Source organism: Ascaphus truei, chromosome 5, assembly GCF_040206685.1.
Source record: "Ascaphus truei isolate aAscTru1 chromosome 5, aAscTru1.hap1, whole genome shotgun sequence".
Classification (NCBI taxonomy): domain Eukaryota; kingdom Metazoa; phylum Chordata; class Amphibia; order Anura; family Ascaphidae; genus Ascaphus; species Ascaphus truei.
In genome coordinates, this window is record NC_134487.1 from 274,587,585 (window position 1) to 274,600,188 (window position 12,604).

Here is a 12,604-nt window from a genome sequence, read left to right on the forward strand (position 1 = left end):
ACCAAAGGAACCTCTTGCCTACCCTCCAAACAACAAAATGTGGGTACTCTGTGTAATAACAGTGTAATAATAGTGTATGCTGCACACTATGCCATAGCATAGCAACGTGTCTTCACATGACCTTGTGGCGTCATTTGACGCCACGTTGCCATGGTGATGCGTGTGAGAAGCCGCCGGAGCCAAGGTAAGTTAGATTTACAGAGGCCCTGCAGCTCCCCCGCCCCCCAGTTTGCGCACCGCTGGCATAGAGTACAGAGATTATTTAGTATATTAACTGTTATGATATAAAATATATATTATTTCACCAGGAAATAATATATACTAGCTGATATACCCGGCGTTGCCCGGGATGTAAATCCGTAATAAGTAGTATTATTTATAAATCGTGGAACAATAGGTGACTATTTGTTGTAAAGGTTGGATAATAATGTTGAAAAGAAAGATGGAAGAATATGTAATACGATGTTGTATAAAAATGGTTTATTGTAAACACACCACAGTACAATGTATATTTTGGTGACATAAGTGATGTGAAAATGTGAGGCGTGTGTCCTGCTAGGGTGTGAGCGTGTGTGAGGCGGCGGGTGGGTGTTCAGTACGGGTGGCGCGTGGGTAGTGAGTGCTGGCTGTGGGTCGGGGTCCTGCTAGGGTGTGAGGCGGCGGGTGTGTGGCGAGTGCGGGTGACAGCTGGTCAGTGATATTGTTGCGTAGGGGCAGGATGCGGCAGGTGTGTGTCGAGTGTGTGGGGTGGGTGAGAGGCGGCGGGTATGTGTCGAGTGTGGCGGGTGTCTGTTGAGTGCGTGCGGCGGCTGTGTGGCGCAGGGGTGTGAGCGGTGGGCGGGTGAAAGGCAGAAGTGCGGGTGGGCGAAAGGCAGAGGCGGGAGGGCGGACGAAAGGCGTTGAAGGAGGGGAGGTGAGGTCGGAGGGGTGGTGAGGGGGGGTGGTGGGGGGTGGTGGTGGGGGGTGGTGAGGGGAGGTGAAGGGGGGGCGGAGGGGAGGTGAAGGGGGGGCAGAGGGGAGGTCGGAGGGGAGGTGAGGAGGATGGGTGGTGAGGGGGGGTGGTGGGGTATGGTGAGGGGAGGTGAAGGGGGGCGGAGGGGAGGTGAAGGGGGGGTGGAGGGGAGGTGAAGGGGGGTGGAGGGAAGGTGAAGGGGGGGTGGAGGGGGGGAGGTGGAGGGGAGGTGGAGGGGAGGTGGAGGGGATGTGGAAGGGAGGGGAAGTGGAGTGAGGGGAGGTGAAGGGGGTGAGGGGAGGTGAAGGGGGGTGGGGGGAGGTGAAGGCCGCTCACTCCCCCGTCCGGCCGCTCACTCACCCGTCCGGCAGCTCCCACGTGGATCTGAGGCAGGAGGCAGCGTGTTGTGGCCGCTCCCCCGCTGTGTCCCGGGCACGCGCTTGCTCGCTCCGCTCCCCCGCTGACTGTAGCGGTGCCGTGGGGGGGGGGGTGGAGGGGAAGTGAGTGAGGGGAGGTGAAGGGGGGTGAGGGGAGGTGAAGGCCGCTCACCCGCCCGGCCGCTCCCTCACCCGTCCGGCAGCTCCCTCACCTGTCCGGCAGCTCCCTCACCCGTCCGGCAGCTCCCACGTGGATCTGAGGCGGGAGGCAGCGTGTTGTGGCCGCTCCCCCGCTGTGTCCCAGGCGCTCGTTCCGCTCCCCCGCTGACTGTAGTGGCGCCGGGGGGGGGAGGGTGAAAGCGCGGGAAACAGGGAGAGGCGGAGGAAAAGGCGGAGCCTCCGGGACCGGCAGGTAAGAGAGCAGGAGATTTGCTGCTAACACTGTGAGCCCCGCTAATGTATGTAACACCCCCCCCCCTAGTGTGTGTGTGGTGTGTGTGTGTGTGTGTGTGTGTGTGTGTGTCTCTCCTTCACTCCGCCTCAGGCCAATGAGAGGTGTGCGGGGGCGGGCGGGCCAAGGGAGCAATCTCATTGGCCTGGCCCAAGGTCCAATGAGATTGCCGCTAGGGACACGGGGAGGGACACAGGGAGTCACATACAGACACGGACACATAGGACACTTTCAGAAATATATAGTAAGATAAGATATACTATATATATATATGTAACCCATGTTTCCCCCCTCCCCCCCCCCCCCAGTCGCAGATTGGACCTCTAGGGTGTAGTGAGGGCTGGCTACATGCATATTGGTGGTGCATACCTGTGAGGAACAGGAGGGCCTGACTCTCCCGCGGTGGTATTGGGGATAACAGGGACAGGCTTCTGGGGTATATGCCTCCATCTTCTTAGCAGTCCTTGTGGTGCAGCGCCTCCATCTCTATAAGCCCCAGGGATATGGGGTGGGACCCTTACAGAGAAACCCTGGTCCCAGGGCAAATTATCCAGATCTCACACACAGTCTTATATAAAAGCAGCAATGTCTCTTTATCGTCCTTAACACAGCACTCAAGCAGCAGTTCATGCACCGCAGCAGTTCATATGCAGCAGTGCTTCCAAATTGTAACCAGGTCTATTCCTCCACTCCTCTCCTCCAGGCTGTACTCTTGCAGGATGGGCTGTTTGGGGCTTCAATACCCCAACCCCCACCTCCAGGATACAATGTGAGGGGCATTGGTCCACAGCACTACAGTGCTATCAGCTCTACTCAAGGTGCTGTCTCCTTCAAACTCCCAGACCATATTCTCTCTCTGCTCCCAGGACAGAACAGAATGCAACTACTTGTCACTTACAGGAACAGCCCACTAAATAGAGACAGCCCCACCCCTCATGATTTCAGCAGGACCTCCCCTCTGTATCAGGCCTGCATACCGAGTCAGGTGCCTGTGCTTGTATAACTCAAGGCAGGGCTTGAAGCGGGGGAAAACCCATGATAACTACTGGCGGCCTGCCCTTAACAGGACTTACACCAGTAGGAGAAAGATATATAGCCCCCATTTCTTACCGGGGCTACATATATATACTGTATATATATACAGTTAGGTCCGGAAATAATTGGACACTAACACAATTTTCATAATTTTGGCTCTGTACACCACCACAATGGATTTGAAATTAAACAACCAAGATGCAATAGAAGTGCAGACTTTCAGCTTTAAGTCAAGGGGTTGAACAAAAATATCGTATGAAACGTTTAGGAATTGCAACCATTTTCATACACAGTCCCCTTATTTCAGTGGCTCAAATGTAATTGGACAAATTAACACAATCGTAAATAAAATGTTAATTTTTAATACTTTGTCGAGGATCCTTTGCAGGCATTGACTGCTTGAAGTCTGGAACGCATGGACATCACCAAACGCTGGGTTTCCTCCTTTGTGATGCTTTACCAGGCCTTTACTGCAGCTGTCTTCAGTTGTTGTTTGTTCGTGGGTCTTTCTGCATTGAGTTTTGTCTTCAGCAAGTGAAATGCATGCTCGATCAGGTTGAGATCAGGTGATTGACTCAGCCATTGCAGAATATTCCACTTCTTTGCCTTAAAAACTCCTGGGTTGCTTTCGCAGTATGTCTTCGGTCATTGTCCATCTGTAAAGTGAAGCGCTGTCCAATCCAATTCGCTGAATTTGGCTGAATCTGAGCAGACAATATATCCCTATACACTTCAGCATTCATCCGGCTGCTTCTGCCTACTGTCACATCATCAATAAACACTAGTAACCCAGTGCCATTGGAAGCCATGCATGCACATGCCATCACACTGCCTCCATCGTGTTTTACAGATGATGTGGTATGCTTCGGATCAAGAGCCGTTCCAAGCCTTCTCCATACTTTTTTCTTCCCATCATTCTGGTAAAGGTTGATTTTAGTTTCATCTGTCCAAAGAATGGTGTTCCAGAACTGGGCTGGCTTTTTTAGATATTGTTTGGCAAAGTCTAATCTGGCCTTTCCATTCTTGAGGCTTATGAATGGTTTGCACCTTGTGGTGAACCCTCTGTATTTGCTCTCGCAAAGTCTTCTCTTTATGGTAGACTTGGATAATGATATGCCTACCTCCTGGAGAGTGTTCTTCACATGGCTGGATGTTGTGAAGGGGTTTTTCTTTACCATGGAAAGAATCCTACGATCACCCACCACTGTTGTCTTCCGTGGAGTTCCAGGCCTTTTTGTGTTGCAGAGCTCACCAGTGCATTCTTTTTTTCTCAGAATGTACCAAACTGTTGATTTGGCCACTCCTAATGTTCCTGCTATCTCTCTGATGGATTTTCTTTTTTTTTTTGCAGGCTAAGGATGCCCTGTATCACTTGCATTGAGAGCTCCTTTGACCGCATGCTGTGTGTTCACAGCAACAGCTTCCAATTGTGAATGCCACACCTGGAGCCAACTCCAGACCTTTTACCTGCTTAATTGATGATGAAATAACGAAGGAATAGCCCACACCTGTCCATGAAACAGCTTTTGAGTCAATTGTCCAATTACTTTTGATCCCTTGAAAAAGAGGGGGCTACATATTAAAAAGATGTAATTCCTAAATCCTTCCTCCAATTTGGATGTGAATACCTTCAAATTAAAGCTGATAGACTGCACTTTATTTATTTTGGTACACAGCCGAAATAACAAAACTTGTATCAGTGTCCAATTATTTCCGGACCTAACTGTATGTGTGTATATCCCTTAAATTGTATTACATAGTTATTTTTTTACATGACATGTTAAATAAGGTTAAAACCACGGCTTCAACCTATACTAAATTTAGACAATGCTATAATCTTTAGGGCAGGGACTCTTTCCTTTCCTAACGTTTACTTTTATGTTTGAAGCGATGATTCCCATTATGTCTCATATAATTTTGTTGCGCCTATTACTGCTGTGAAGTGCTATACCAATTAAGATGTACATACATACATGAAAAAAGGAGATATGCATCTTATCTTCAAGTACATGCTAACAAGGCACAAGGTGATGGAGTGATTTTCCCAACATCCCAGTCTGTTGTAGGTGTCAAGTATCACAAACTGGAGCATTGCTGCAAAACAGGTGATTTCATACAATCAGATGCTGTTATATCCAAAATACACATTCTTTCTTCAGTGTCAGAGGAACCAGCTCTGCAGAATAACCTTTTAACACTTGGGGCTATGTAGATTTATCGCAATTGTTCTGGTTTTCCCAATGGGAAACTTTTACAATGACTCACTTAAAATGGGCTTGCAACTTCTTTTCAAACAAAGAACGGCAGCTCCACTGCTGGAGATGGGATTAAGGGACTAACACAAATTGTGTCGGGGGGGGGGAGGTTGTATATATCAAGCATCCAAGAAATTATTCATATTGGTTAGTAAGAAGTAACCTAGAAGTTATAATGATAATAGATGTGAAGCTGGAGAACCGGTTTGAGCTCCAGTGTAACCTACTTGTGACCTTGAACAAGTCACTTAATCTCCCTTTGCAACAAAAGCATTAGGATATAAACCGTTTCGGGCAGCTGTGAAACGGTGACTGTAATATTCCCCACGCCGTACACCCAGTTGGTACTGTACAAAACATTCAATGATGAAACATTTTTTGTGCTACATTACTGCAGGTATTAAACAAATAGCAAATTAGCTTGACCTCGTCTCCCTGCCCTGCTCTTCTTGTTCTCACCATTGTGGTGGTGTCAGTCTCCTCAAACCATGTTCCCAGCGGCTCTCCCAATAAGACCTGTGAGCACACGCCTCCTGTCTTATGAGAGCAGAGCTGGGAGCACAGGCTCCGGTTACAAAGTCTTTTATTGCCGAGACTCTGCCCGAGGTCACTAAGGCATTGTAGGTAGAACCAAGTCCGTATTATAGGGTGAGCGAAGCAGGGGGCATTTACCGAAACAAGTTACTTTGCAGTTATTAACTGTAAGACCCAGTACTGTGATAGCACGTGTGTTACCTTTAGATACTACCTATTAGTCGTTCATTGTAACACGTCTAGCAGTATGTCATCAGTGTATTGCTAAAGGTGAAAGGGTTAGGTCCTTTTATACATTGAACAGGTATAATGCCTTGCAACTGTTAGGCTGCGTCCATAGACCCAGCAGCCATGTGGTGGAGTGCAGAGGCGCGCGAAGGCTGTGGGAAAGCGGGTGCTTTCCCTGGCCTTCGTTCGTGCGCCATCCGGGGGCGTGTCTATGGGCGGGCCAGTGACGTCACGGAACTGTTCGCCCTCATTGGCCGAACCGCTCACGTGACCGCCCGATCGTGCGAAAAATCATTTTTTTACTGACTTCACGTGCATCGCGCGCCCCCTCCTGCTACAGCACACTGTATAGACACGATCACTGCCTTTAGCCAATCTGATCGCGCAGCGTGCGGACGCGTCAGCGCAGTCTGCCCTACTATGGACACAGCCTTACTTCACTTGTGCACAGAACTGGTAACAAATAGGCAAGGACAGTAAACACATTATTTGTATCACTCTTTAGTTATCCTCGCCCTATGATGTGTGTGCTGTGTAACATTTCACATATTCATTATTACTGAGAAACCATAAAACACATGGAACATGCACATGCTAGTCGGGAGAAGGTTTAACATCCTTAAAGCAGCTGTGTTCAAACCACCGTTGCTCTGGAAAGAAACTGCACTGCATTCCAAGCCTATCTGGCAGCAGTGGCATTAAGCTCGTTAGTTTGTAATATCCAACGTGATAACATGTTTCTGTCTCTAGACACATGAAACATGTGTTTGGGGGCCTTATTTGACAATGAAATGTAGGACTAAAAGTTTTTAGACTTGCAGCTGGAACTCGATTTATATGATTTCTGCCTGTGGGAAATTATGAAAGTTCATGCAGTATATGAGAAATAACTGCATTATGCATAGTAAACACTGTACGCATAATTCTTCAACTCTAGAAGCCAACTAGAAGCAAACTTACTGAAGCAAATCCCCTTATTGGTGAAGAACCTTCTACAAACACTTCTGGTCTGCCCGTGAACTTAAATTCAATCTCAAAGCCACTTCTGCTATTCCAAAACTCATCTTCATCCAACAATAACACAGTAATTGGCAACATACCTCAATCATGTCCCATGACCAACACCCCCTATCACTGAACCTCAATCATATCTTAATAAATTCAGACGCATTGTGGATAGTATCAGGGTAATGGGATTCCCCCCCCCCCCCCAAATAATGTTGTCCTTCTATTGTACTTTTTGATTATGTTGATTACATTTACATGTGCCTATACACACAAACACACACACACACACACACACACACACACACACACACACACACACACACACACACACACACACATACACACACACACACACACACACACGCGTGTACACTGTACTTATGAGTACAGAGTGTCCTTTTTCCATTTATTATTTGGATCCCTTTACAGGGTTGGGTGTCTCCCTGTTAGACTGGCTTGCAACCCTATTGAGAAACAATTTATTTTGATTCTTCAATTTTCATTTCTTTTGTGTGCTTCCTCTCCCCCCTGTTTGTCGTTTGTGCACCTCAGTCCCTCAGTCCTGCCATCCCTGTACGTACAAGATAAGGGTATATACTGCTCACCAAAAAATGAATACATTATACAATTACCAGTGCACGTGAGAAAGGCCTGTGTGAAGGTTGAAACGTCATATTTATGGCTTGAATAAAATAGTTTAAATGTCTCCGATCCGTAGTGCTGATTCGCTTTTTTCCCTCCAACCCTGTACGTACCCCATCACTTAGGCATGTAGCTGACATTCTCAATCCTACTGTTTAGAAAGCACCCCTTCATATTCCCATGCAGCACACAAATGTACAGTGGCGGCCACCTTTAGCCTAATGCGTCCCTATCGGCGCTACTCTGATTACCGCGGGCAGATGCAGTATTTTTTTTTTTTCCGGAATATGCTCCGGTATTGTGACGCGATCGTAATATTGAATGCATGAACGTGAATGCGGCATGGACGCGGTGAAGTGCGGTGAAGTGCGTGGCATTCTGAAAATATCCCCGAAAAAATTCGGAGATGTTGAAGAATAAAACGGGTTGTGACAGTATGTGAAAAAGTTATACAGGCGGTCCTCGGTTATCCAACGGAATCCGTTCTGGGAGTAGCGTTGGATAGTGAAACCATTGTAAAGTGTTAATCAGCGGCGGTGAGCGTTGGATAACGCATTCCGGCGTCGAAAAACAGCCCATAGGGTTGCATTGTAAAGCGTTGGATATACCATTCGTTGTGAAGTGAAACGTTGGATAGCGAGGACTACCTGTATTCTATATATTCTACTTCGGGGGTGGCCAACTCCAGTCCTCGAGGGCCACCAACAGGTCAGGTTTTCAGAATATGCTGCTTCAGCAAAAGTGGCACAGTCAGTGGCTCAACGGCTGAGCCACTGATTGAGCCACCTGTGCTGGATCAGGGATAACCTGAAAACTTGACCTGTTGTTGGCCCTTGGAGGGCTGGAGTTTGCCACCCCTGCTCTGCTTCAATTTATCTTACTAATCAAGTGTTGCTCATGCAAACAAAATTGTGTGTTTGCAAATCAGTCCTGCACAGCATCACCTTATCTCCTCGTGCTGTTCGGGTGTTTCTCTGCTCCTTTGATCTCCTACCCTTTGATACTGTTTTCCTAATTTGGGTGCCATAATTATGTCCAGGAGGATGGAAATTAACCCCTCTGCAACACAAAAACAGTCAACCCCCCTAGGGCACACAGAATGACACTTTGAGTAGTAGGGCATTTAACAAAAATACCAATAGGGGGGTTTAGGGAAGAGTCAGATTACCAAATAACCCTCGGGTTGAAATTCATCTTCATTCCTACATACTCTGCTTGTTTATAGTACCTATATTTTTTTTAAGTGTATTTTGTTTCATAATCTCACAATTCTTTTTACTAATGAAGCAGTGCATGTGTCTGCAAGATGCTGAACACACACACACACAAGGCTATAAAACATAAGAAATCTAAAGGTTCTCCAGATATTCCACGGTCTTTTGTTTAGATTATCTTCAACCACCTTCAGGCTAGACTCTCACAATGTACTGTAGGACTTGCTGACCTTCCAGCATCTCATTGGTTAATGCCAATGCTCATTACAAAATCATATACACTGTAATAGACATTTGCTGTTAACGGGTTGACTACAAAACTGTATTCCTATAAAAGGATGTAACAGGCATGTCAGCAACCATTTACAAGCATTTATCATGCAGAAGAGAACAAAACCTTGAAAAGTACAGTTTAAACAAAAATCACTGAAGTTCAAAAGGTTTAACGCTGCAATGACTTCAAAGCTGCAGAGATCATGACTCAATGGTAAACTACTAGTCACAAATAACACTGTGTACGTCTTTATTACAAAGTGCTTTGCAGAACAGACATCTTAGAATACAGGAAATTGGAACACAATAAAGACACAAGTGTACCAACCAGAAAAGCAAACATTGAGTGGAGGGCATCCCTGTACTGAAGAGCTAACAGTCAAATGGCCTCATTCTCTAACTGTGCTACTAGCTTAGCATGAGCCATTGCCATTCACCTCAATGGTGTTATCAAAACCTTTTTTTGGACCATCAAATGGTATACAGGTTTTCATACCTCACAGGGGTGCAGGTATCAAAATGAAAGGTACTCTGTGATGCTATGCTATTGTTTTCCTTTTACTTCCCCATTCCCCCCCCCCACCCCCCCAAATGCAATATGGGACCAATACAGATACCATTCTTTTTTTGTCTTTTTATTATCTATTAAGAGGGCTGCTGCTTGCATTTAAAATCAGTGCACCCTAAGAGTTGGGCTACAATCAGATAAGCACACTGCTGAGGGCTAAACTAAGAGAGACAAAACAACTGTTAATGAGGGGATTATCTGGAGTGCCTTATTGACACACGCCAGGGGTAGGAGTTCACTCAGACCCCAGCACACAGAGAGTTGCAGAAAGTTACTAATATACCTGGTTCTTTAATCTTTTTCCAGTCTACTTAACCCCTCCCCCTAATGCTCCTTAGCTCAAGGTTTTTTGTCCTTGAATATATATTGGTTTTCCATTGATGACTTTCACACCCCCTCTACATCTTGTTGTCAAAGTCCAATTGAGGGAGGATTAGCATTCTGAATCAAATAATGACGTTTGAATGAAATACTTTGGATACTTATGTATGAGACTCCATCGAAGCCTATTAGGCTAGTTATACTGTGAATGAGTGGGACTATCTATATTCCAGTGAGATTTGCAGCAGTTCATCATCCCCCCCTTTCTCTGTTGATCTACCTCCGTTCCTTAGTCCATCTTTCTTGCTTTCTTTCAGTACATCTTTTTATCCACCTGCACCACTGCGATACTTCTAGTATCCTTTCTAGCTGACTGTCTTAGTTTTAGTTTGCTTGTCTCTCTTTTCAAATGTCTCCACACCTGCTCGTCTTTCTCAGCTCCTTGCTGCCACTGTTTATCGAAGTGTCTTTTGTTTGACGGCTCTCTCTTTCACGAGCTACTGTACATATCAACATTTCCCAGCTTTAAAATTATGGCAGGGCTGGAGCAAAAACAGCACTAGATTTAGGAAAGAAAATAAGTTACTTTCAATGTGAGTCTAAATCTGTTTCTGTTCTCTAGCTCTTGTATGGTCCATGTTCTGCAGCCTGGATTTTTTTATACAAACCCCTCTAGTCTTTTAGTCTCTCTCATTTCTCTTTGGGGCTTATTCTGAACCGTGTGGAAAGCCCCAGTGACTTGAATCTAACGAAGCTAACAGAATAAGCCCCATTGTGTCACGTCTTATCTCAATAAATATTATAGTTCAACCATCTCTCATTTCATATCAATCCATCCCTCTCCTTCTCAGCTCACTCGCTGTCCAAGGTGACATCAATTTCTGCCTCATTCCTACTTTCTCTGTCTCTAGCGTCTTTCATGTGCTCATGCTCGTACTAACCATTTTACTCTGATTTATACACACAGAATATCGACTGCTATACAAACTCCTCACCGGACTATTTCCTAGCGTGTGAGGGACACGTTGGAGCCACATGAAATGCTTGCTCATCCAGAGTGCTCCAAATTACCAAGCGCAGCCTCAATCATTCCGGTTTAACCTCATTCACTCCATTAGATATTCCTCAGCGGAAACTTCACAGCACGAGGTGTGATAATGTGTAATAGTCAGAGTGACTACCTGGCTTCAGGATCCATGTGACGGGTTCAAACAGATGAGTTTTAAACCATTATTTACTACAGTAGTGGTCAAATGTATAAAACAAGATGTCCCGGTGATTGTCCTTGGCAACTTGAAACCAGATGATCTTCTGTTCCAATTGTCAAATTCTACAGTAACTGACACTACTGTACATACTTCCAAAACACATCTCTCACCCACTTGTTGTCTCTAGTTACTGCAAGGCTTTTTACACTGGCAGAGTTCATCTACACTGGCGACACACTTTATTCGAGCTTGGCTAGTCCCACGAATTCGGGTATACCCGGGTGTATTGAGGTTTGTGACTGTTTTCTGCCCGAGTGCATTGAGTTATTTTCCAAGCAGGGATTGAAGCATTTTATTCCCGCTGGCTGCAATACTGCACAGTATATATATATAAACTGCATTACAATTCATGAATTTATGCCATCTGGTAGACACGCGAAGCATTGCAGCCTATTAAATCCTAATCATTATCATTTAACAGATCAGCCGCCCATCAGCCAGGCATGAACCCAGGCTGGGAAGGCAAATGCAACGGGGCTTGTCAGAGGTTAGGAGCGGCGCATTCCAGGTATCTGCCAGGTACATACCGGGTATTTGCTCGAATAAAGTGTGTCGGTGCAGTACTTCCGTACTACTTCTTTAGCCACCAAATGCATTCAATTCTTTATATCCATGACATCATCATATGAACCCCTCAAAAGTTTGAGACCCTCGCACCAGACCACGTGCAAAACCTGTCATTAGCTGCGATGAACGGTGGTCTACTTTTAAGCATTTTAGCATTAGGGAATCCGTACAATGCATTGAAGGTCCCTCCAGCACAGTAGGGGTTGATCACCAATTTATTCACTTGCTCTCCTTTCCCTCCCTCTCCTCCAACTAATCCCTCGTGTCATTGTTCTTTTGTTTTCTCTTCCTTTTCTCATTTCTTTGTCCTTTCTACACTTGCCTGCCTCGCTCTTTCCTTACTTTTTGCCTTGTGCGTCCTGCTCCCACGTCGCCTGCTTTGTCCCTCTGTTCTATACCTGTCCTAACATCATCCCCTCTCCTTCGACAAGGTGGCTTTCTGCTGAAACCAAGAGCGCACACACTTACCTTTCTATTAGGGAGCTGGTTCGCTTGGGATCAGTTAAACCTTTGCTGACTCAAATTGGGGGTGTTTGACTCCCCCGAAGTGCAGGAAAGTCCCCTGCCCCATAACTCTCCTGACTGGAGGTATGCTCGGTGGCAAAAGTGAGCTTCCCAGCAGAGGTAGCTGCACAGGTAAGAAGCAAGAGTAGTGCAGGCTAAAAGAGGTGTGTCTTGTGAGCACAGCTCCTGTCAGACAGGCTAGGGTAGAGCAGAAGGCGGAGGGAGAGTTTCCACCTCCACCCCCCCAAGGTGAGGGATTGTGACAGAGCCAAATTCTAGATGTGTATACTGATAGTCATATGGTGCAATTACAGTGGAGGGGGAAGCGTGAAGCACTGTTACCATTACCACCATACAAAACTCTGCCAAAAGCACACTTCCCCTAAGAGCCCTGTTTTATGAGGCAC

General features: G+C 46.2%; 1 protein-coding gene across 1 annotated transcript in view; it reads right to left on the bottom strand.

Moving 5' to 3' along the window:
- The window catches only part of FAT2 (FAT atypical cadherin 2), a 116,411-nt gene extending 104,042 nt beyond the window's left edge, over positions 1-12,369 (bottom strand). Inside the window, exon 1 of the mRNA XM_075602129.1 lies at positions 12,162-12,369. The gene's annotated coding sequence lies outside the window, so the exon portion shown is untranslated. The remainder of the gene's footprint in view (positions 1-12,161) is intronic.
- Between the last annotated feature and the right edge of the window lie 235 nt (positions 12,370-12,604).